Below are 23,729 nucleotides of genomic sequence, written 5' to 3'. Positions count from 1 at the left end.
CCACTGGACTATCAGGGAAGTCCCAGGGCACTGCTTTTTAAATCTTGCTTGATTTGTGTTGATTTATCCCTGTTACTTCTACCTGCCTCTATATAATTCCTTTATTCAGCAAGCATTCATAATATCCTCCTTATATGCCAATCACTGTTTTGGGTTGTAAAGACACAAGGTGGGGTAGAACATGTTGCTATTTCTGAAGATAAAATGGTCCACTTGGAATAAGGGACAAGAAGCAAGGATAACACCGAGGCCCAGAGAGCTACAAAGAAGATATGCACAGAGGGTCCAGAACGAAGGTGGTGGGGTTCATGTCCTGAAGTGTTCCAGTTTCTAAACTTGAAATTTTGTGGCTAGCTAACAGATGCTATTGACTAACTATTCAGATATTGTTCCCTAACTGGAATATTACCCACATGGAAATAAAAACACATATCTGAAATGTATCACTGAGTATAGAAATATATGTTCTATATTCATTCAGAGTATACAAAGATAAGATTAAGAAGACTGCTTTAGTCTTTGAAAATCTCACCGTTGTTTTCACTGCACACCTTTGCTACATGGTACCCGGCTAAGATCTGATGAGGGGATCCTAAGAGTTCTGGTTCTAGTAGTGTGATACCATGGATGTCCTCTGGGTATGAATACCAGAAAGCGAGATGTAATTTACTGAAGATTCTTTAGGTGTTGACGTGGAAACTCCTCAGCTGGCAGAAGGAGGGATGGTATCTGAGGGGAACTGGAAGAATGGAACCAAACAGTCGGCAGAGACTGCTGAGTACAGATAAATAACCACTGAAACTAGACCTGAAATTCAAACGTTTTCAGACAGAGATTCAGAGTCTACCATTCACAGGCATCATCGAAAAAGGGTTACTCAAGGAATTAAAGATGTATACAAGGGAATATTATTCAGCCATAGAAAAGAATGAAATAATGCCATTTGCAGCGACATGGACGCACCTAGAGATTAACATACTAAGTGAAGTAAATCCAACAGAGACAAACAGAATGTGATACTGGTTACAGGTGGAATCTGAAAAAATGATACAGTGAGTTTATATACAAAATGGAAACAGACCCTCAGACACAGAAAACTAACTGATGGTTACCGAAGGGGATGTAGGGGGGAAGGATAAATTAGGAGATTGGGATTAACATATACACTTTACTGTATATAAAATAGACAAGCAACAAGGGCCTACTGTATACCACAGGGAACTCTGCCCAATATTTTATAATTACTTATAAGGGAAAAGAATCTGAAAAAAATTAGATACATAGGTATATATAACAGAATCACTTTGCTGAACACGTGAAACTTGTGCAGCATTGTAAATCAACTATACTTCAATAAAAACCGTAATGACAATATATCCTCATTTAGATATATACTCAGAATGCATACTCTGAGTTTTGCCAACACAAAATAAATCTCTAAAACAAACATTAAACAAAAATTAACCCTCAAGTCAGCAGAAAAGTACAAGAGGAACTTAAAAATCGTGTAGACCAAAGAAATACATTCATAAAAGAACATTAATAGAAAGGAGGAAAACAGGTACTCAGGCTTATGCTAAAGCCATAGCGACTAAATCATTGTGATGCTTGTGGAAGGGTAAACAAATTGACCATCAGAACAGAATCAGGAGCTCATGAACAGCCATCTATACACATGTGTATATACACATAGGAACCCCTATATTGAGTTGGGACTGCAAATATAGAAAGGCATAATGGGTTTGTCAATAGAGGGTAAAGAAAAAAAGAGAAGGAGGGACTTCCCTGGCGGTCTAGTGGCTAAGGCCCTGCACACCGAATGCAGGGGGCCTGGATTTGATCCCTAGTCAGGGAACTAGATCTCTCATGCTGCAGCTAACATCCAGTGCGGCCAGATATTAATACATACATACATGCATAAATAAAAATAAATATAAAAAAACTGGAAGAAGGGACTGAAAAGATAAAATTAGATCTCTACCTCACACTCTTTTCACAAAAATATATTCCAGATGGGAAAGTGTATTCAAAATGAAAAACAAAACATTTCAGAAGAAAATATGAGAATATACTTTTGATACAGAGTTTAAGTATTTCTTAAATGATAGCAAAAAAGAACACACTACAAGGCTTTTCTACATAAAAAGGTAAAAAAAAATTTAAACAGATGGCTACATAATCATTAAAGAATAAGCATCCATAATATATAAAGAATAAGTTCAAGTAAGAAAATATAAGCCTTAAAATAAGTAGATATAAGAAGAAAATCTATTGATAAGAGTAAATTAGGAAAAGACGGTGATGTGATTTAGCGGAAAGAATAAAGGTTTTAGGGTCCGGTTGACTTGCAATGTCATATTAACTATACCACCTCACTGGGATAGAATAAGCTCGAATTAGAATAGAGGTGGGGCTTCCCAGGTGGCCCTAGTGGTAAAGAACCTGCCTGCCAATACAGGAGACGTAAGAGATGTAGGTTCGATACTTGGGTCAGGAAGATCCCCTGGAGAAGGGCATGATACCCCACTCCAGTATTCTTGCCTGGAGAATCCCAAGAACAGAGGAGTCTGGAGGGCTATGGTCCATAGCGTCGCAAAGATTCAGACATGACTGAGCACAAACATGTAGGTATAAGTGCATACATATTGTATATATGTGTATGTGTATGTATATGGCGTATATGTATGTATATAAATGAATACGTGAATGTATATATGTGCATAGGTGTCTGTGCATGTATATGTATGTGGGTATATATGTGTATGTATATGTGTAGGTGTGTGTATATGTATACAGTGTGCAGATTGTGTATGTGCATGTGTATATAAGTATATATGTATGTTTGTGTATATGTGTATGTGCATTTATATTGTGTATATGTGTGCATAAATGTGTGTGGTATAGGTGACTGTGTATGTAGGCTGTATATGTATGTATATTGTATATATGTATATATGTACATGTATCATGTATATATATATGTATATATGTGTCTGTATATATATGTGTATATTGTGTGTATGTATATCCCGTGTGCACATGTGTGTATGTATATATCCATAAGTGTATGCACATGTACACATGTATATTATGCATATGTATATGTGGATGCATATTATATATATGTATATGCATTGGTGTATGTATATTGTATATATGTATGTGTATGTGTTTATGTATGTGTGTGTGTGTAGTATATACCATCAAATATATGCCAGCAAGATTAGTAGAAATTTATAGAATAATTAGGATTTTTTAAATTAGAAGATTTTGGATATTTGCCCTTGGAAAATGCTACGTATTTTTAATTTGTAGGATAACTCAAAGTACTTCTGGGGTTTTCCTCTAGGAGTTGAAAATGATTCTATTGAAAAATATACACAAATTCTTTCAAAAATGCTGTTATCTAATAGGAATCCATGAGAAGTCAGTCCTTAAAAAGAAGATTCTTGTTACTGAAGAAAAGAAAGTTGGCAATCTACCTCAGTAATTAAGTTGGAAAAAGCCCTCTTGCTTCAATAACAAGCAGAGAGCATACTTTTGAGACCTTTCCTTTCCAACTTTATAAATGAACTAAAGTAGACAAAACCGCTGGTGCACAATTAACAGTACACGTAACAGCCGGATTCCGGGGAGCAGGCCTGACTCCCCAGCTCTGACCCTCGCTGCCCCGGGGGCAGCTGCATCTCGCTGGCTCCCAAGGCTCTGGACCACGAGGGTCTTAGCGACGCCTGAGGGCCTCCCCATCGCTTTACACCTGGGAAATAATTTGAGGTCTTCGTCTACACTCTAAATTCAACATGCACATCAATTGTTAAATCTCACAGATATTTGAATCCTTATGGCAGTAACTCTGATTTGTAGAATGAATATCTTTTCCTTCCTCTCATCAAAGAAAGTCAGTTTTGAACTGGAGCCTAAGTACGGGGTCTGCTCCTAACTTTGAAATTATAGGTAAACATGGTTTGTTTCAAGGTGTATGTGTGTGGAGGCAGGTGAGAGTGGTGTCCTTGGAAAAGAGAGGGAATGTCTTCATCAGCCCTCTGGCTGATGTAAACACCGTCTTTCTCCTTTGTGTCCAAAATGCCCAGATGCCAGGGGCTGGGAGCATGTATTTCTGAGGTCACATGCCTCCTGCATTTCTCTATCATCTCAGCTTTGAGATGAGTCTCTGTGCTCAGGCAGCTTCAGGAAAGAGCGGTGGGGACTGGAACCACTTCCTTGTATGTGCTTATGGTAGGAGCTTAGGTACCTACTGACACCGAGGCTGGCTGGACTCACTGGGGGCTTCCAACTGGGAGGACAGTCCAAGCCTCTATGTATAGCTATGCCTGTGAACAGCTTTCCTTCTTACTAATTATCCTACAGCATCATCCTGGGTAGCCACACTGTGCCCTCCAACATGTCAGCCTAACAGTCTGGGACCTGCTATCTACACCAGCAAGCTATGCACGGACTGTCATCATATAGCACTCCCTACCTCCCCTCTCCTGTGTGAGCAGGCAGAGGTAAAAACTGTGACGCAGCGCCATTTGTTAAGAATATGTGTTCTGAGTCAGAGAGGCCTGGGTTTGCACACCTCCCAGCTCTTCCTGTGTCATGTTGGAAAGTTATTTAAGCTCGCCTTTAGCTTTCTCATCTGTGAAATAAGGATAATAGCAGCTGCCTCAAAGTGTTTCTCGAAGAATTAATTGGGACAATGCGTGTGAAGTGCCTGGTACACAGTAAGTACCCAATAATAATAGATGCAATCACACAGCATCGTCATAAAAACCTGCCTGTCATGATAGTCTGAAGCACTAAAAAACATTCCTATATTCTGAGGTCTTAAAATAGAATGTTATTAAACTATGTGATTTTAAAAAAAGAATTGGGAGATCAAAAATGGGTTAAATACGTTGAATTTGTAAAATTTAAAGGTAATGATTTTTAAAATCATTAAAGCATACTAAAGAAATAGCTAATTAATAAGTATTAGTAGCATTTTATAGGACAGAAGTAGCTAATAGGACAGGACAGGTTTAGATTGTAAAGACAGACTAATCCTTAATTTGATCTGTAATAATATATGCTTTTTTGAGCAACTGTTTATAGTACCTCCTGCCTTTTTTGTCTTACTCCATAAAAGGTGAGATTTACAAAGTGAATAAAGGTTCGCTGGGGAGAGAACAACAGAGCAAACCAAAGGGTCTGAATAAATCGCCGATTGGATAAACCAGTTACTTACATTCACAGATACAGTGTCCCATGGTTTGAGAGCATCCATTATTCATGGCTTATTTATTGGAACAAAGTTTTGGCAGCACAAGTTTCCCTCAGAACTGCCCAAACGAACTATTGTGCCTTTTTTTTTTCCTCCCTAAAAATCACAATGCAAAGGGAAAGCATAGAAGGGACAGGTAAGGGTAAAGTTGGTGTTCAACTAACATTTTTGTTTTAAAAGCAAAAGGAGCAGAGATTTCTGCAGCTTGTTTGAAAAGCTAGAACTTTCAGCTCTCTGCCAACAACCACAGCTGAAACTGACAAGGTCTGACATCTCCCCCTGCTTTTCCTGCTCCCATTTTCTATGAAAATACTGTAGACACTGGATCAGGAAAGACAGTGGAGCCTTAAAATAATCACTCTTTCAATTTGCCCCGTGTTAGTTTCCACAGGAGACAAAAGCGGGAACTGTAGCCGGCAGCGAGCAACTGTCTTGTTAGAACCTCTCTTGTCGAGTCAGCTGAGGCTGTTGGCTGAAATCTGAAAGTGGCATTTTTCAAAAGGCCTTTTGGCTTCTGACTCTGTGGAGTTTTCACTTTGGAAAGCAATAAAAACGAATGGAAAAAAGCGAAAACTACTTCCAACACCAAGTTTTCATATACCTAAGATCCTATTTCTCATGCAAAGAACTTTTCATTTCTCTGCCTGAGTCGTTTATGTATGAGAACTGAAACCCATTTTTATAAAAGCGAAAAGATACATCAAGGAAAAAAAAAAAAAAAGAAAGAAACTGTGCATCTTTGTAAGGTTAAGTCCTAGATCTTTGAGGTGGGCCACCTTGACTGTCAACCTTATCTTGTGAAATTGCTCACATAAACATTCCATTTCGGGAGGTAGCTGAGTTTTCCTTAGACACCATCCGCGGTTCCTTCATATTTTACAAACACATTCCAAGTCACAAATGCTAGACAGTCTTTCACAGAAGAGAGGTAGAGAGGATTTCTAGAAAACACAGGCAGCCATGGAATTTAGATTGTTCTTAAAAATATATTCAAATGGAAAAGAATATTATTCAGAACTTCACAATTGAACAGGACCTCAAGGATTAATTCTTACAGAAGTTTAAAATAAAGAAGCCTCCAAAAAAGTCCTCAACAAGTGGGGTGATGATTTTTTGTGGGGAATACAATTTACAAATATTCGTGGTTATGAGTGTGCAATCTAAGTGAAGTAGTAATTCTTAAATAAAAGTTTTATCAAAAATCTCTGATGTTTGAAAAATATCACACAAACATCATGCTGTTAATAGTGTATTCTGGCTTCTCTGCTGTGGTCATTAAATCTATAATATGTTTATTTTAAGAGAGGGAAAAAAATCCTACTTTATTGTGAGAAAGGGAAATAATGAAAAGAATATAAAGCAGAAAAAGTTACTGTCTACATTTACACAGTGTGATCCATCAGATACACACTTAACCCAAAGAGTAATTCATCCACTAGATTACAGCACGTTATCTAAATCATCTGTGAAACCATCTATACTTGCGCTTTCTCTTTGATTTTTACCTGCAACATCAACGACCACAGCAAAAGGACGCTGGCCCTGACTTTTTAATAAAAAGTTTAACAGAAAAGTACATTGCAATTTTCACTTTTAACCTTTTTCAACATTTGAATATTTATATCTAAAAAATCATGTCCCTATTTCCCACTCCCATCACCTGGGGGCATTAGTGCTCACATATTTTGCTCTTTTTTTTTAATCAAAGAAGAGCCGTATTTTTAGATACATTTATGTATTTCTCCATTCGATTGAAAATTTTCAGGATTTTTATTTTTATTTTTTTTTAATATTCAAGGCTCGATGTTGGAGCAAAACTCAATATTAGGATCGGGGTGTGAGAAAGATCCTGCCAATGGGAAGTTACAGATTTAAAAACAACAGACAATTCTGGAGGAAAATCTTCCTGCTTAAATATATCAGGAATCTGGTGTGCTTTTCGAGTGGTTACTAAACAATTTGTTTGTTAAGTAGCATCTCAGTATTGGAAACACTGTTCAACTTGCCTTCTCTTCCTTTATCGCTCATTAATGCCTTTGCCATGGCTTCTTTATGGGGCATCCATTAAGAGTGTACACTAATAACAGTTTAATCCCACTACACCCAATTATATATCCCCCTTAACCAGTGTCTGCCGCCTTCTTTCTCTCTTCCTCTGAATTATGTCTAATAAAATAGAATATGCTAACAGAGAGGATTATAAAGACAACAAACCTCTCCCTTCCCAACATTAAAAATTACAAATAGTAACTGTAATACAGCAGAAATAGCCAGAGAGTGGGCTGAAGTGGATAATGATGTACAGAGGGGACCACCGGCCCCTCACCCCATCTCCTGTCATTAATAACACCACACCTGACAAAAGACAGTACCCGCTAGAACAAAACTACATAAACACCCAAGATTTTATGAAACAACCTGTTTTAGAACTTAAATCATTAACCTGCATCTCCATGGGCTCTTCAAACAGGCTGTCTGAGAAAAATAATGGATTGTCTGCAAACTTTTATGTTAGCTATTGGCTCTAGAGTTGTGCTACTTAATTATTAAAATGCCGGGACTAATGAAACATGCAACCCTGGAAAGGAAACTACTTTTATCATCACGCATGAAAGGCAAAAACAAATATAATATCCCGCATCTACTATATACACCCTAGAAATGTATTTGCAACCACCTTCCAAACAGCAAGCACCCCCAGCTTCCCTCCTCCCCTCCTTTACAGCTGCTCAGTCTGCAAGAATGTGCTGAAGTAATTTATCTGAAATGGCCACTATTGTTCTTGATTCTGATTTGATTCCAAAAAAGCCAAATAATAGAAACCATTTTGAACATCTATTTTGTGCACCTGTTGTGCGGCACTATGATATTCCGCGATTTCCATTTACGTCACATCTCTCGACTCGCCTTTGATGCACCACGCTGCTGTGCTCAACAAAAATCCAGGATGCTAGAACCAGCCCCATCCTTATTTTATTAGCATAATGGCCATGGTGAATGCTCCTGAATGTGAGCTCTGGAAGAAAACAAGAGCCCGTCCATCTGACTACCAGCCAGACGCCATTTAACCAACATTAAGTAGATTCAAAGTAGTTGAACAGCCTGAAGGGACTCAATAAAAATACACTATATTAATATCATTAATGATTATGTTACTCAGGCAAAACAATAAGACCCGGGTAGTTCCATGGGTCCCTTGTTTTGGTCCTTGTGAGAATCTCAATAGTTTTTCTGCTCTGACTCTACCTGTGGGCTGGTTTCTTTGTTGATCAACTCAGGGACGCATGGGATTCTTGGCTGCTTTTTATCTCTGTAGCCTCTTCGTAATGTGCATTTCAATATTATGGCTTCAACATTTCAAATTCATCCTCCGTAGCTTCTTACCTTAGCCTCTCTGTATAATGATGCCGCAATTATATGAAGACTTACAGTGACCACAAAGGGTTGGTTGTGATAGCTGTGGGTTAGGGGACTGCAAGCTTTGCATAGCACTGACGGACACGTGGATTTTCAAGTAGTGAAATACCCAACCCCCTTGACTGTCTTGCATGTTTGTTAACAAGCTTCTTCCATGCTGAGTGGAGTCATATAAGTGCTCATGAAGCCCATGTATCTTTGGCCACCTTTATTTATGTCAAACAATGGCAATGCCAAGATTTTTTGACAGGGAGATGATCCCTTTAAAGTGACAATGTCGAGAATGTTGGTGTGCTTCCTACGTCGTATTAACGAATCGTATAAAGTGACTCCTTTAAGAAATTTGAAGATGATGAAAATTGGCAGACTTATAGAATTGTAGCATGAAATGGGACCTCTAAAGCTATGTCTGGCTCTGTCCCAAAATGGGAATTAATTTCTCCTTCAGCGTCTCTGGCAGGTCATCTTCCAGGTTCTGTGTGAACTTTCCATGGAAGGGTAAAGGCTGTGTAACAAAGTTGGCTGCTCTATTTGTAAACAGCCCTAATTGTTACATAATCAATTCAATGAACATGAGTTTGAGGGAGCTCCAGGAGATGGTGAAGGACAGGGAAGCTTAGTGTGCTTCTGTTCATGGGGTTGCAAAGAGTTGGATACACTGAGCAACTGAGCAACAGCTAATTGTTATATAGCTTCCTCTTGCCTTGAACTGAAATCTGGGCCTTTGGAAGCAGAATCAAATGACACTCAGAAAAGTCAGTGGTGACAGAGGCCCCCTTCCTGTGTGTAGGGTTTAACACTCTGCCATCATCCTTTCAAAATTTTAAGCCAGTTTTTTTTTTTTTTTTTTAATGTGGACCATTTAAAAAGCAGAGACATTACTTTGCCAACAAAGGTCTGTCTAGTCAAAACTATGGTTTTTCCAGTACTCAGATATGGATGTAAGAGTTGGACCAGAAAGAATGCTGAGTGCCGAAGAACAGATGCTTTTGAATTGTGGTTTTGAGCAGACTCTTGGGAGTCCCTTGGACAAGGAGATCAAGCCAATCAATCCTAAAGGAAATCAGTCCTGATTATTCATTAGAAGGACTGATGCTGAAACTGAAGCTGCAATACTTTGGCCACCTGATGAGAAGAACTGATTCATTAGAAAAGATTCTGATGCTGGGAAAGATTGAAGTCAGGAGAAGAAGGGGACAACAGAGGCCGAGATGGTTTGATAGCATCACAGACTCGATGGACATGAGTTCGAGTAAGCTCCGAGAGTTGGTGATAGACAGGGAAGCCCCGGCATGCTGCAGTCCATGGGGTCGCAAAGAGTCAGACATGACTGAGCTTTAATTACTGAGTTTAATTACTGACAACAGCAATTAAAAAAAAAAGTTATTGAATTTGTAACAATGTTTCTGTTTTATGTTTTGGTTCTTTGACTGTGAGGCATGTGGAACGTTAGCTTCTGGATCAGGGGTTGAACCCACATCCCCTATGTTGGAAGAATCAGGGCTTGAACCCACATCCCCTATGTAGGAAGATGAAGTCTTAACTACTGGACCACCAGGCAAGTCTCTCAACTATTTTTAACAAGGGCCCCCACAGGTTCATTTTACCTGGTCCTACAAATGACCAGTTGATTGTTTTTGTTTAGTCGCTCAGTTGCGTCTGATTCTTTTGTGACCTTATGGTCTGTAGCCCGCGAGGCTCCTCTCTCTGTGGAATGCTTCAGGCAAGAATACTGGAGTGGGTTGCCATTTCCTTCTCCAGGGGATCTTCCTGACTCAGGGATCAGATCCACGTCTCCTGCATTGGCAAGCAGGTTCTTTACTGTTGAGCCACCAGGGAAGCTGCCTGGAAAATGTGTTATGTGATTATAATTTGGTAATTTGCTAGAGTCTGTTATTATGACTACATTTGTTATTGGATATGAATTTTGTTGATGCATAACTTCAAGTCTACATTTCTTCTACCAGTTGGTTAAATAAAATAAAGCTATAATTAAATTGCTATTGACAATAAAAATTGAACATTTCTTAAAAGATAAAATGAAATAATATGCTTGAAAGTGTTCTGAAATTTTATTTATATGTAAAGTAGTATCGTTCTAAAAATAAATTGCAATGTTGGGGTCTACAGAAAAAAAGTATCTCCTAATTGAACATAAGAAGTGAGTATGTGGATATTTAAATAATATATACACTCAATTTTGACAGTAAATGTAAATGACTTTGTACACATTTCTCAGTAAGAGTTGTCTATAAGGAAAAATTTGGGTATTTATTTCTGATGAATAACACCATATTTTGAATTTAAGGTACCCTAACTGATAAACTCTGGGAGATAGTGAAGGACAGGGAGGCTGCAGTCCATGGACTGCAGGATTAATGCTGGAGTCCAGGGGTGTAAAGAGTTGGGCATGACTGAACAAGAACAACTGGTGATTTGGGGATTTCTAAATGCTTGCTTCTTGGAAAAAAGGCTATGACAAATATATATAGCATATTAAAAAACAGAGACATCACTTTGTTGACAAAGCTTCATATGGTCAGAGCTATGGTTTTTCCAGTAGTCATGTATGGATGTGAGAGTAGGACCATAAAGAAGGCTGAGCACTGAAGAATTGGTGCTTTCGAACTGTGGTGCTGGAGAAGACTCTTTAGAGTCCCTTGGACTGGAAGGAGATCAAGCCAGTCAGTTCTGAAGAAAATCAACCCTGAATACTCCTTGAAAGGACTGGTGATAAAGCTCCAATACTTTGGCCACCTGATGTGAACAGCTGACTCATTGCAGAAGACCCTGATGCCGGCAAAGATTGAGAACAGGAGGAAAAGGGGGCAAGAGAGGATGAGATGGTTGGATGGCATCACTGACTCAATGGGCATGAGTCTGAGCAAACTCTGGGAAATGGTGAAGGGTAGGGAAGCCCGGTGTGCTGTAGTCTATGGGGTTGCAAAGAGTCAGACATGACTTAGCAACTGAACAACAGAACACGAGCACCCTTGTTCCTTCCCTGGCTAGTCTCTAGACAGGGAAAACAACTGCTTTCATAAAAGCACTTCACTTGTTTCCTTATCTAGAAAATTTAGTGTGTCACTTATCAACCTCTCTTGTCAGCTTGGCCACAAAGTGAGAAAAGAAAAGGGACGTGGTGTCTCTGTACCTCTGCTCTTAAGCTGGTATCACCTTTCCTTGGCTTATGGTGTAAAGATGGTCCTGCCAGCTCGGCTCTCCGGAGGGAGCCACTGTCATCAGCCCAGCTCTCTGACCTTGGCCTCAGCCTAGGGCTTAGCACACATCTGCCAAGTACCCAACACTTGCACTCACAGCACTGGACTTAGATTCTCTCCGAATGCCATTCCTGTGAAATAAGCATCGCATGGATGTGATTTCAAGAACAATCACAGCAATGGATTGCATGGAAGTGTCTGAATTCAGAAATGTAGTTTTCATCTTGTACAATCACAAGTTTCTAAAGAAGCTGTTTCCCATGGTAGACCAAAAAAAAGATTTTTTTTTTTTCTGGAAAATGTTCATTTCATGTGTGAAACCAACTGGTAGGAGTGAGAGATTTCTATTGAACATCTTCAACTACAGCAATTTTGCAATCAGTTAAAACATTAAACTCATAAACAGGGAAGGAATTTACCAGATAGAAGGGATGGGAAATGAAGACAGAGCGTGTAATATGAAAGGTACCGTTTTAATCTTTTTCTCTGAACTCTCTCACTTTTTCCCGGCATCGTTTTTAGAAGACAAATTGAAATCCTGCATTATACGTATCTTCTACCATCCCCAATTTTCTTTACTGAAGACCAAGGATGACTTTTTAACTATTAGTCACTAGAAAGTTAAAGAGTGAAGAGGAGGAAGAGTGATGGCCTCCTTGGTGGCTCAGTGGTAAAGAATCCACCTGCCAACACAGGGAGCACCGGTTCAGTCTCTGGTCTGCGAAGATCCCACGTGCCCTGGAGCAACAAAGTCCATGTGCTGCAACTATTGAGTCTGGGCTCTACAGCCCAGGAGCTGCAAATACTGAGCCCATGAGCCACAAGTACCGAAGCCCAGCCGCCTAGAGCCCATGCTCCACAAAAGAAGCCTCTGCAATGAGAAGCCTGAGCACCAGCGCTAGAGAGCAGCCCCACTCACACAACTAGAGCAAAGCCTGTGCAGCAGCAAAGACTCAGCGCAGCCAAAAACAAACAAACAAAATCTTCAAAAGAGGCAGTGTGGGATCTGTTGACCTACTTGGTTTGACACACTGGTTTTGCCTAATGCAGACCTTCAGGGCACACGCTCTCTCCGCCTTCACCATCCTACAACCTTTAGCCTCCTCTGGGCCACCTCCAGTAATGAGGGGATATTGGGATTTGGGTGTCTGATTGTCATTGTTCTAATGGACACTCTGAATCCCACTGTCCACTCAGCCCAGCAATTTACACAGACATGCTTATAACCTCATGCCTGTTTTCTTTTGGGGATTTATGAGGCTAGGCATGTTTATTTAAACCAGAATAAAGAGATATTGTGCAAAGATATGGATGCCATGTGGGTATGGTATTCTTTCTTTTTTTTATAATGATTTACAGAACCTCCAAAAAGTATAAAGTACTACTTCATTAAAATTAGAAGCTGTAACTATCTTTTCTAACATTAATTTCCAGAAATGTTCTCATTAAGATAAAGACTGTTTTTTGTTTTTTTTTTTTCTGAAATGAACTTCATACCATGATGGACTCCCAGGGAATAGAAGAAAATATCCATTTTTTTCATGTGATTGGTGCCACCTAATTTTATATGATGCCGGAACACAGTGCAATGCTCACTGATTGCTAATTAGCTCTGTTCTTTCTCCGTCTGTAGCATTCCCTCTCATTCAGTCCATCTCTTTATCTTTCAAGACTGAGGGAACTTTCTTGTGATAGCCATATTATTAAAGTATTGTTTACCTGGTCACCCTAATTTTTACTTTCCTGAAAACCAAAGTACCATGAGACATAAGATGCTGGTTTTCTGGATCTCAGAAAGATGTCAGCTTCCTAGGTAGAAAGGATACCTTGGGAAGGTCTTTGTGGACAAAAAAAAACCAAAAAGACACTGCCTTTTGGGGGGTTTCTATCAAAGGGTCAGAAAGACGGTTCTAGATGAAAAGCAGATGAAATATTTAAAAATGATTTCCCTGTCTCTCCCTATGGCATGTGGAAGCTTGAGCCTATAAAGGCAACCAAGGTGAACAGGCTCATTCCACACAACAGGGTGGATCCTTCCCCACGGGGTGCTCTTGATAGTGCTCTGTCCACTCTAATTTTAAACATCGAAGCAATGGGAGTCCCACCACTTCCCTTGGAAGATTACCCTACAGTCTAATAGACCTCAACATTAACAAGATTTTCAATTGGTAATTGGTAATCAACCTAATTTTCCCTTTTCTTAATTTCATCCCATTACTCCAAACCCTATCCGCTCGTTCCACGGAGCCCTTCACCCTCATTAATGTTTATGCTTTTCAAATACTCATAGATTGCTGGTAAAAAAAATAAAAACACTCTTGGTTACCATTTAGCTAGACCACGGATAGTCACTTCTTTTTTGAGAAGCATGTCAGTTTCCATATATACGGTTCTCCTCAAAAGCATTCCTTAGTGGTAAAAGATTCAAGTATTCTTTTAATAAGCAAAGAAAATAAAAAAGAGTCTGTAAGTGAAAAGCACAGCAGTCTGTAATGGACTAGAGGGGAATAAATGCATTCTTAATGTGGGTGGGTGATAATGGTATAACTAAATTCACCTTCTTTTGCCCTTTACACAGACACAGAACACCACTAAAATGATCGGGTGAAGACTTTTCCCCAAGGTTATCTATTTCTACACTAGTTCTTTTATAATAGGATCCTTGCATATTATGAACTGAAAGAGTGTTTTCTTGGGTGACAAAAACATCACCTGATAATACATTGTTAGTCACTCAATTGTGTCAGATTCTTTACGACTCCATTGATGATAGCTCACCAGACTCTTCTATTCAGGGAACTCTCCAGGCAAGAGTACTGGTGTGGGTAGCAATTTCCTTCTTCAGGGGATCTTCCTGACCCAGGGATCGAACTGAGGTCTCCTGCATTGCAGGCAGATTCTTTACTGTCTGAACCACCAGGAAATTACCCATCAATAGTCATTAATAAAACCATTGACATTAATACTAGTAATCTGAGTTACTGAATGCTTATATAAAATATTGTAAGGGAGAAATTCTACAGGTGAAAACCAAGCCTTAATTTATGCCTTATTCATAACACAGCTGTTCTTTTTTTATATCTAGATCACTTCACTAGTTTGATGTACTGGTGAAGTCAAAGATGGTGTTTTAGTAGCAAACCTTCAAAATAATGCATGTTTTGTAAAATTGAGATTTCCATTTATTTTCCTGCACTGTTTGAAAACTCCAGCCCCCTGGTCTCTGTTTAGAGAAATAATTAGATCCCTATTGTATCTCCATCCCTATAGTAGCAGCTTGGTTCTGCCTCTGTCCTTGAATGCTATGATACTTCTCGAGTCTTTTGACTTTCCTCTTGAATTTTAAGATAGTTTTCTGCTTACATTCACCATGCCTGGTGCATGTTTTACATGAATAAACAAGCCAATGGAACAGAAGGAAGATGGCATAACTTTTGGAAAGTTATTCTACATGCTGTACCCTGGAACATTTAATTCTCAAAGATGGCATCTCCCTGATGTGAAGTATTGGCATTCCTGAAGACATTTATGTACCTTTCTAGAACACTTCTGGTTGACATCATGAGCATTTTCAACATTTGTATTATCAGATTCAACAACATACTTCAGTTTCACTATGTGGATCTGAGTCCAAGACTGTGTTCTCGGTTGCTACACTTCCTCTGTGAGGCCGCATGGTTGAATGCCTAGGACGTTTCACTGATTTCTAAGAATTTCCTGTTCACATATTTGTTGGCACCAAATGAGATTCCTTTAAGTTGGAAACAAGAGAAATAAATTCTAGAAAACTTAGGCAGAACAGGGGGACTGATGGAGATAATGCTGTGGCATTTCATGGCATCAGACATAAGGAGTTGATGAATCCAGTCTGCAGAAGGAGCAGAAAGATGACGACACTTAGGTCTTTGGGAGGACGTATCAAATCATTTGTCTTTTTCCACGTCCACATTGATGTCATCAAGTTCCAACATCTCCTGAAAAGTGGGCATTTCTGTTTCAAACATTAAATTCTTGGGAGGAATAATGTGGCTTTATTTGAGCTCCTATGGAGTCTGGCCCATGAACTAGGTCAGGACTCAGGAAATTTGCAGATGAGTTAAGGGCTCACCCTTCTACATCAAGGATTCCTCCCACAAATGGAGAAATTGCTCTGAGAAATCCATGTAGAGGTGAGGTCTAGCCCTCTGCTGTTAAAGCATGGTAAATATTTGTTGTTATTCAGTCACTAAATCATGTCCAGCTCTTTGTAATCCCATGGACTGCAGCACATCAGGCTCTCCTGTCCTTCACCATTTCCTGGAGTTTGCTCAAATCCATGTGCATTGAGTTAGTGATCCCATCCAACCTTCTCATCCTCTGTTGCTCCCTTTTTCTTTGCCTTCAATCTTTCCTGGAATCAGGGTCTTTTCCAATGAGTTGGTTCTTCCCAACAGGTGGCCAGAGTATTGGAGCTTCAGCTTCAGCATCAGTCCTTCCAATAGCAGGTATGGAAGAAGATTAATCTGACATATTGCAACCAATACTTGTTCAATGTTATTCCCCCTCTATTTTGAGACCGGGATATAGACTTTCTAGTATTTCCTTAGGTCATCGACGGGAAGTTTTATGTAAAAACCTAGAATCTTTTGAGCGTAGCTGTTGCAAAATTTCTGTGACAATTTGACTTGTATATGAAGTGAAAGTTCAGTTTACTTTGGTTGCAGCTCATCTCAGCTTCTTCCTGAGCCCTCAAACAGTAGCGAAGGAGGGTACAGGAAAGAAATTAATTAAAAGTCCAATCAAGTTTGGAGCTGTCAGGTCAGGCCTGACCATCTAAGCTGCCCTTCTCAGTTGGTGTTCATTCTTTCATTTGAATAAAACCCCCAGTTTCTTGGGTGTTTACCCCCTTCTCTGCTTCTTCCCCTAAGATGACATGCTAGTGTGTGCGGAAAGGTGGGTACAGTTCATGCATCCGGGTGGCCTTGGGGATAGGGCAGGAATCACATTGTCTTCTGGTCCTCTCCTGACTGAGATCATTGTCTCTGTGGTCTTTAGATGGCTACTTGCTTTCCTGCGAGCAGTCTGGAGCTGAGGAACTCATGATGTTTTATTTTGTCTTGAGCAGAACGACAAGGGAAGTGCATAGGACTCCTCCTGTGGGTATGACCTCAGTTTACTTCTCCATCCAGAGAACCCCATGCCCCTGCCCTGTACTCAGTCCAGCTCAGTGGCCAGTGGTGACTTCCCAGTCTTTGCTGTGACAGCAGCTCCCACCCATTGAGTAATCATGAGCAGCCACGGAAGCCCAACCACAGGACTCCCCTCTGGTTAATCACTTGACAAGTCAGTGATCAGTGCAATGTGGGCTTTCTAAGAAACATTATGTCATTTTTTTCTGAGGATGACCATTGTATGGAGAACATGTATTGCTCTACATTTAACATTCAAGTTCTTTAATCTGGATGCTAAAATCTACTGAAGTTTCATAAGGCGAAAATATTGAAGTCTAGGATTATTTCCATGTGCATGAAAGCCACAGTTTACAGACGTTCTCTGACCATACAACTTTTGATGTCATAGGTCAAGTAGAAGTCTTCTCTCCAACAGGACAGTTGGATGTCCCATTGTCCAAGGACTAATCTTGCTGGAATCGCCTCCCTGATCTGCTGCTTTGTGGGGGTTTTCCAAGGTTACCTAACTTATCACAGAAAACCTAATTGTTCACAGTTCTTCCTGTACTTTCTAGATCAGAAATTTTCTTTATTCAGTTCTTCCTGTACTTTCTAGATCAGAAATTTTCTTTATTATCACATACGTCAAAAGAGTAGAGAGTGTTTTGCCTATTAAGACTGCTAAAGTGAATGGCCTTTCTGTTAAATATAGCTATTTTTATTAAAACAACATTAGCAGTTTATTTCCAAGTCCAGTGTGAGTCTCTGAAAAATAATGCCAAAGGTGTTTTTTAATGGTACCTCCCCAGAGACCAAAGTCTGGATTCTAACTTGCATTCTCATTATTGTTTTGGTTTCTGTTGTCTATTAGCACACCTGCTGAAATGTAGAACAAAATTTCCCTATAATTTTGTTTTTTAGTATTGCTCTTTTTTAGCCTCTCTACGTTTCATGGAGTAACTATTTCCTCTTTGTAGCCAGGAAATAGTTGCAGAGAGTAAATAAATTGTACTTCTCTTTCCAAGCTTTTCAGAGAATGTTAAGTTTTCCCGTTGCCTGCCACTTGTGACTGTTTTCTGGCTGGATATTCTTAAAATCCTAGAGCCCTAACATTCAGAGGTTTCTAGTTAAATCTTTTTGGGGTTGTCATGCAGTTTAATATTTGGGGGGAAAAAGATGTGCATGTATTTTCAATGGATTCTCATGCCTAAGAAAACTGTGGGCCCCAGGTGGAGAATCCATGGCTTTCAAGTTTTCTTCCTTCCTCATGTGTGATGACCGCTTGGATGTACAGGAGATGGGCTCCAAGGATGGAAAGCTCTCCTGTTCCTCTCCTCCTGCCCTCAACCAGGGTCACTCATTCACTCATTTATTCTCTCAAGGAGGATTTCTTGTGTATCTACTGTTTCCCAAGAGTTGCTGCTGCTGCTGCTGCTGCTAAGTCACTTCAGTCGTGTCTGGCTCTGTGTGACCCCACAGACGGCAGCCCACCAGGCTCCTGTCCCTGGGATTCTCCAAGCAAGAACACTGGAGTGGGTTGCCATTAGGAAGGGTCAAAAGAAAAAATTGTGTCTTTGGCTACAATTTGCCTTAACTCCAGCCACTGTTCCATCTTTCTCTTACTTGTAAAGAAATCCAGATAATGAATTATAGAAGGTCAGACTGCTTATCACAAACATTGGCAAATAAAATACTGGAGAAGACTCTTGAGAGTCACTTGGGCTGCAAGGAGGTCAAGCCAGTCAATCCTAAAGGAAATCAACCCTGAATATTCAGGGATGAATATTGAATATTCAGAGTATTTGTCCCAGCTGAAGCTCCAATAATTTGGCCACCCGATGCTAAGAGCTGACTCATTGGAAAAGACCCTGATGCTGGGAAAGATTGGAGGCAGGAGGAGAAGAGGGTGCCAGAGGTTGAGATGGTTAGATAACACCACCAACTCAATGGATATGAATTTGAGCAAACTTGGAGAGAGAGTGAAGGACAGAGGAATCTGTTGTGCTGCAGTCTATGGAGTCACAAAGAGTTGGATACCACTTAGTGATTGAACAACAACAACAAACTAAGTTCACATGCCAAAAGCCAGCATTACAGTCATTATACCTTCAATACTTCTACCAGTTACAGTCAGGGCTTGCAGGCACACTCAACTGTCATATTTATGGAGCACATGGATTGAAACATGAAGGCCAACAGGCATGGCAGATGCCAGAAGACTGGAATGAAGAGGCTGATGCTAAGGCAGCACCCATTCTTCTTTGAGGTCATTTCCCTAAACTACAAAAGAGGTTAAATCTTCCTATAGTAATCTGATTCCTACAGGCAGACTTTGAGATGAAGACATGAACTAATAAAAATATCCCATGCTTTAATGCTAAACTTTGGTGATAATTACATGTATATGATATATCAAATCATAGCATAGAATTTTCTCTGCTAGATGTATTTGTTGTTTTTTTTCCTCAAGATAAACTTTGTGGCTCTAAAAACAGTATCATTGGTTCATTCTCTCTCTCTCTCTGCATATATGGTGGTGGTGGTTTAGTGGCTAAGTCATGTCCAACTCTTTGCGACCCTATGGACTGTAGGCCTGCCAGGCTCCTCTGTTCATGGGATTTTCCAGGCAAGAATACTGGAGTGGATTGCCATTTTCTCCTCCAGGGGATCTTCCCAACCCAGGGATGGAACCCTCATCTCCTGCTTGGCGAGCCAATTCTTTACTACTGTGTCACCTGGGAAACCATGCATATACATGTATACAAATATGTATATATACACATAACATACACATAAATTCCCGTATACTTTTATGGACAAATAAAATCTTGTTATTCAAAACCAGTGTCCATATTATAGATTTTTTAAAAAGGTATTTTATAGTTGCCAAATAATCATAATTTTAAAAAAGCCAATGAGGTAATGTAGTGGATTTTACTTTTTGATGTGTTCACTTAGTCAGCAAAAAAGTCCCTATAATGCCAATAAATGGTTCTGTGAAAACATTTACAAATTAGACAAAACACAAACTTGGGCTTTTTAATATAATCAACTAGCAGCTGTAAAATAACTGAGTTGACTCTGCCACTGAGGCTAGAGCAAAAAGACATGCTGATGGAGAAACTATGCCCCTGTCCAATGGAACACTGCCAGGCCCATCTGACACCACCGTCTTCCTTTTCCTTATAAAGATGGTGCCATCTTTATCAGACATGTTGTGCTGTTTTCAGGGTATAGTTTCTTCGATGTCTTCTTTAGCTTTAACTTTGTTCTTTAACCTATTGTACATGACAAGCAGGGGTCTGTCAACACATTAGGAAAATTTTTGATGGCTCTTGGCCAAATGATGCAACAGAGTGAATTTGGAGATTTAGTTACAAAAGGACAATTCATTGTAATAGCAAAGACCTCACCCACTGAATTTGAGACATGGCATCAAGAATGACCCCTAGAGGTGCACTTATCACAGCACACGGGGGTGACTGCAACAGTGCAATAGTATGGAGCTATAAAGTTAATTTCCGACCCTTTGCAAAGTTCTGTGACATTTTGTTTCTACTTCCGATGGTGGGGGTGGATGAGATCCCTATGCAACTAATTAGCATTTTTTTCTACTCCTCTGTCTCCTCTTTGGAATTACTTACGTCAAACCCAGAGTCAGAGAGCAGCCCCTCCCTGCTCTTCTCTTAATTTATTTTTTGTTTAATACCCACCTTTACCAATTTGCTATTATCTAGTTTATATTAATAGTTTCTCAGCATATTAACCAGGGAAGAACTTCTTTCCCTTATGGAGCCATAAGAATTGATCAAGGGCAATGACAAATCCAAGGAGAAATTTGGGCTTAAAAACTGACTTCCCCCACTGGCAACCTCCCTGGCACATCGCCATGGTTATCTGTAGCCTCTTCTGAGAACATCAGAGCAGGTCGTTCCCTGATCACTATCCATTCTCCAAAAGGGGGGACGACAGTCTCTGACACCATCCAGCCTCTTGTGATGAAGGTCACCATTTAAAAAAGAGTCACTTTTTGCAGCTCTTCAGGCAGATACCACAATACATTTTACAAAAAACATACCAAGATGGCAAAACAGTTCAGTCCTATTGGAAGAGTTGTTATTTTCTGTTTTCCCCCTTTCTTTAAAATGGGCGATTGCTTTTCTGCCAAGGAGGCTCAAAAGGGCTGTGCAAACGAAAGTCTTTCAAAGCTGTCCACCGCAGCTTCCAATTTACAATAAAATTCAGCATGACAAAAATCTCCCAGGAAAATCTCAGGAGCATCCTAGCCGCAATACACAATTTTTCTTTAAGTTCAGATTTTGGCATTCAACACCTTGAGAAACAGGGACAGCCAGTGTGGGGCAGGGAAGCAGAACAAAACAAAAACCAAATGAGAAGAAGAAGAAGAAAAAAACCGGCAACAAAGACAGGGAGAAAAAAAAACGAACACAGCCACACAAGCTATTAAGCATCTGCCAAAGTAAACCATCGGTGTGGGTTTGTCCCGGCTCTGCCTTGCAGGTAAAGGCAGGCAGTCCCGGAAGCAATGGAAGGGGGAAGAGAAAGACAAGCAGAGTCTAGGAGCTGGGAGCCCGCCTGAGCAGGAGCGGGCTGCAGGAGGGCCTGCCTGGGAGCCGCAAGACACACCATCAGCCATGCAAAACAGGACATACCTTTCTGGCTCGCTCGTTCTGTCGGCTGAGACAAAGCAGTCCCATTCGCAGCAGGAGGCCAAATCAAAATGAAATTTTATTTAGTCTGCACTGTCCCCAGATTGGGTTTCAGAATGACTGCTTTAGGAGATAGCACGGATGGGGCTCTGCATGCTTTGCATATGAAACTACGGCAGGAAAAGAAATCTACATAATCAAAAAAATCTGTGCTCTGCCTGTGTGACAAAAACCCTGGACTCCAGTGATTGTACTGCAGTGTATGTTTGCAGGCAGGCCCTTTTGGGGTGAAATGCAGGTTTTTTTTTTTAATGTCTTATATAATGTTATTAACAAATAGTGGTAAATCTGTAATACTCCAGTTTATGAAAATATATAGGGGCGTCGTTACAACTCTGCCACGTTGAAATAATTGTGATTTCTCAGTATGTTTATGAATGCTTCAGAAATTTGTGTGAGAAAATAAATCAAATTTTAAAACATGTGCAGATCATTGGAGGCGGGGTGAGGGGGTAGCGTTCTGACAATTACTCTACCTCTGAATCTCAACAGAATAAATGAAAAGCTTAAGTCTGATGCGAGATTGAAATAAAGGCTCTGACTTTTCTCTGGGAAGATGCTTAAGTCATTCATATTTAGATAGCTATTTTTTAAAATGGGGGGGAGGATCTTTCAAAACGCTCTTTAGATCTCGGAAATATTTTTACAATCAAGAAAAGACATTGCAAAATAGAGAATATGTATCATGGAATCTTTGAAAAAATACATATTTATTTGCATACAGACACGGTGACTATATTCTTAATACAGGGTTATCACTGGTCTGATGGTGGGCGGGAGTGGTGTGCCAGGTACAGGGTTACAAGGGGGCAGAACAGAGTCTGTTGGTAAATATATATTATTTCTCAAGGAAATACTTATCCCAGCTTGATTTTGATAGATCAGTTCCTTGAGGTTGAGTGCTGCCAATCATTTTCCTTAAAGAGGGAAAAAAAAGAGAGAGAAAAAAGAAATTGAAAGTAAGAAAACCTACCTGTATAAAATGAGAGCAAAAAGGCCAGGCAGGCTTTCCCACCCTGTTGTTTTGCCAAGTGTTCCTAAGAATAGGAGGAATATGAAACCTGACCCTTGAAGCTCTGAGGACGGAGTCTCCAAGCCACCACTAAGGCACCACGGACCTTGTCCCAATAAGATATACACAATGTGCTTGCACACAGCAGAGATCACCCAAGTGGAAACATGCGCCCACACCCCTCAGAGACACAGGTAGGACTGATTCTGTGATTCAGGCTTGAGCATCATTTTCTTAGCAAAGGTCTCCCCTGCTCCAGCTTGGACTGGCGACCAGTCAATAATATTTACAGATGTAAGGTCTCCTTCAATTGATAATTTTGCATTCGGGATGACGGCATCATGGTCTGCTGCACCTGCCACCAGCATCATTAAAGTCCATATTCCAAGCAGAACATCGCATCCAACTTCCTTTATGCTCTGGGACCACCACATCTAGGTCTCCCCGCAACGAGGGCAAGCCCGGTGGGTTCTCTGCTGCTTTTAGGAAAGACCTTCCTTTTCCTTGGCTTTCTATCTGATCGTGATTATTCAGAGAGTTATTAAGCAGGAGTTTTGCCTGCATCTTATTTTTAGTGACAAAACACCTCTTTTCCAAGGAGCGGAAAGATGGTTAATGCTTAACAAATCCTGCATCCCCCAAATTCAGTGCACCTGGCATTCATACCTAATAAGCATCTGTGGATATGCAAATGTGCAGCGTCTCAGTAACCTCATTAATTTACTCCTCAGGCAATCAGAGAACATGAACCAGGCCTGGGCCACTAGTGCTCCTCGGGCCAAGGGGATGAGAGGCTGCGGTAAAAACACTGTTTCATGTTCCTGCCGTCCTTTGGTACTCATATTCAAACAAAGACTCGTCCTCTACTTGGGAGACAGCAAAAAGCAAAAGTCAAAAAAAAAAGAAAAAGAAAAAAAAATTACCGAGGCATAATAA

At 40.1% G+C, this 23,729-nt stretch overlaps 1 long non-coding RNA gene across 1 annotated transcript in view; it reads right to left on the bottom strand.

Annotated features, from left to right (window-relative positions):
* Positions 1-21,971, bottom strand: part of LOC113900986 — a 66,214-nt gene extending 44,243 nt beyond the window's left edge. The window contains exon 1 of the long non-coding RNA XR_003513270.1: positions 21,725-21,971. This is a non-coding gene — a long non-coding RNA (uncharacterized LOC113900986). The remainder of the gene's footprint in view (positions 1-21,724) is intronic.
* Between the last annotated feature and the right edge of the window lie 1,758 nt (positions 21,972-23,729).

This window comes from Bos indicus x Bos taurus, chromosome 11 (genome assembly GCF_003369695.1).
Source record: "Bos indicus x Bos taurus breed Angus x Brahman F1 hybrid chromosome 11, Bos_hybrid_MaternalHap_v2.0, whole genome shotgun sequence".
NCBI classification, from domain to species: Eukaryota; Metazoa; Chordata; class Mammalia; order Artiodactyla; family Bovidae; genus Bos; species Bos indicus x Bos taurus.
The sequence above is the reverse complement of the archived record's forward strand: the minus strand, read 5'-3'. Positions and strand labels throughout refer to the sequence as shown.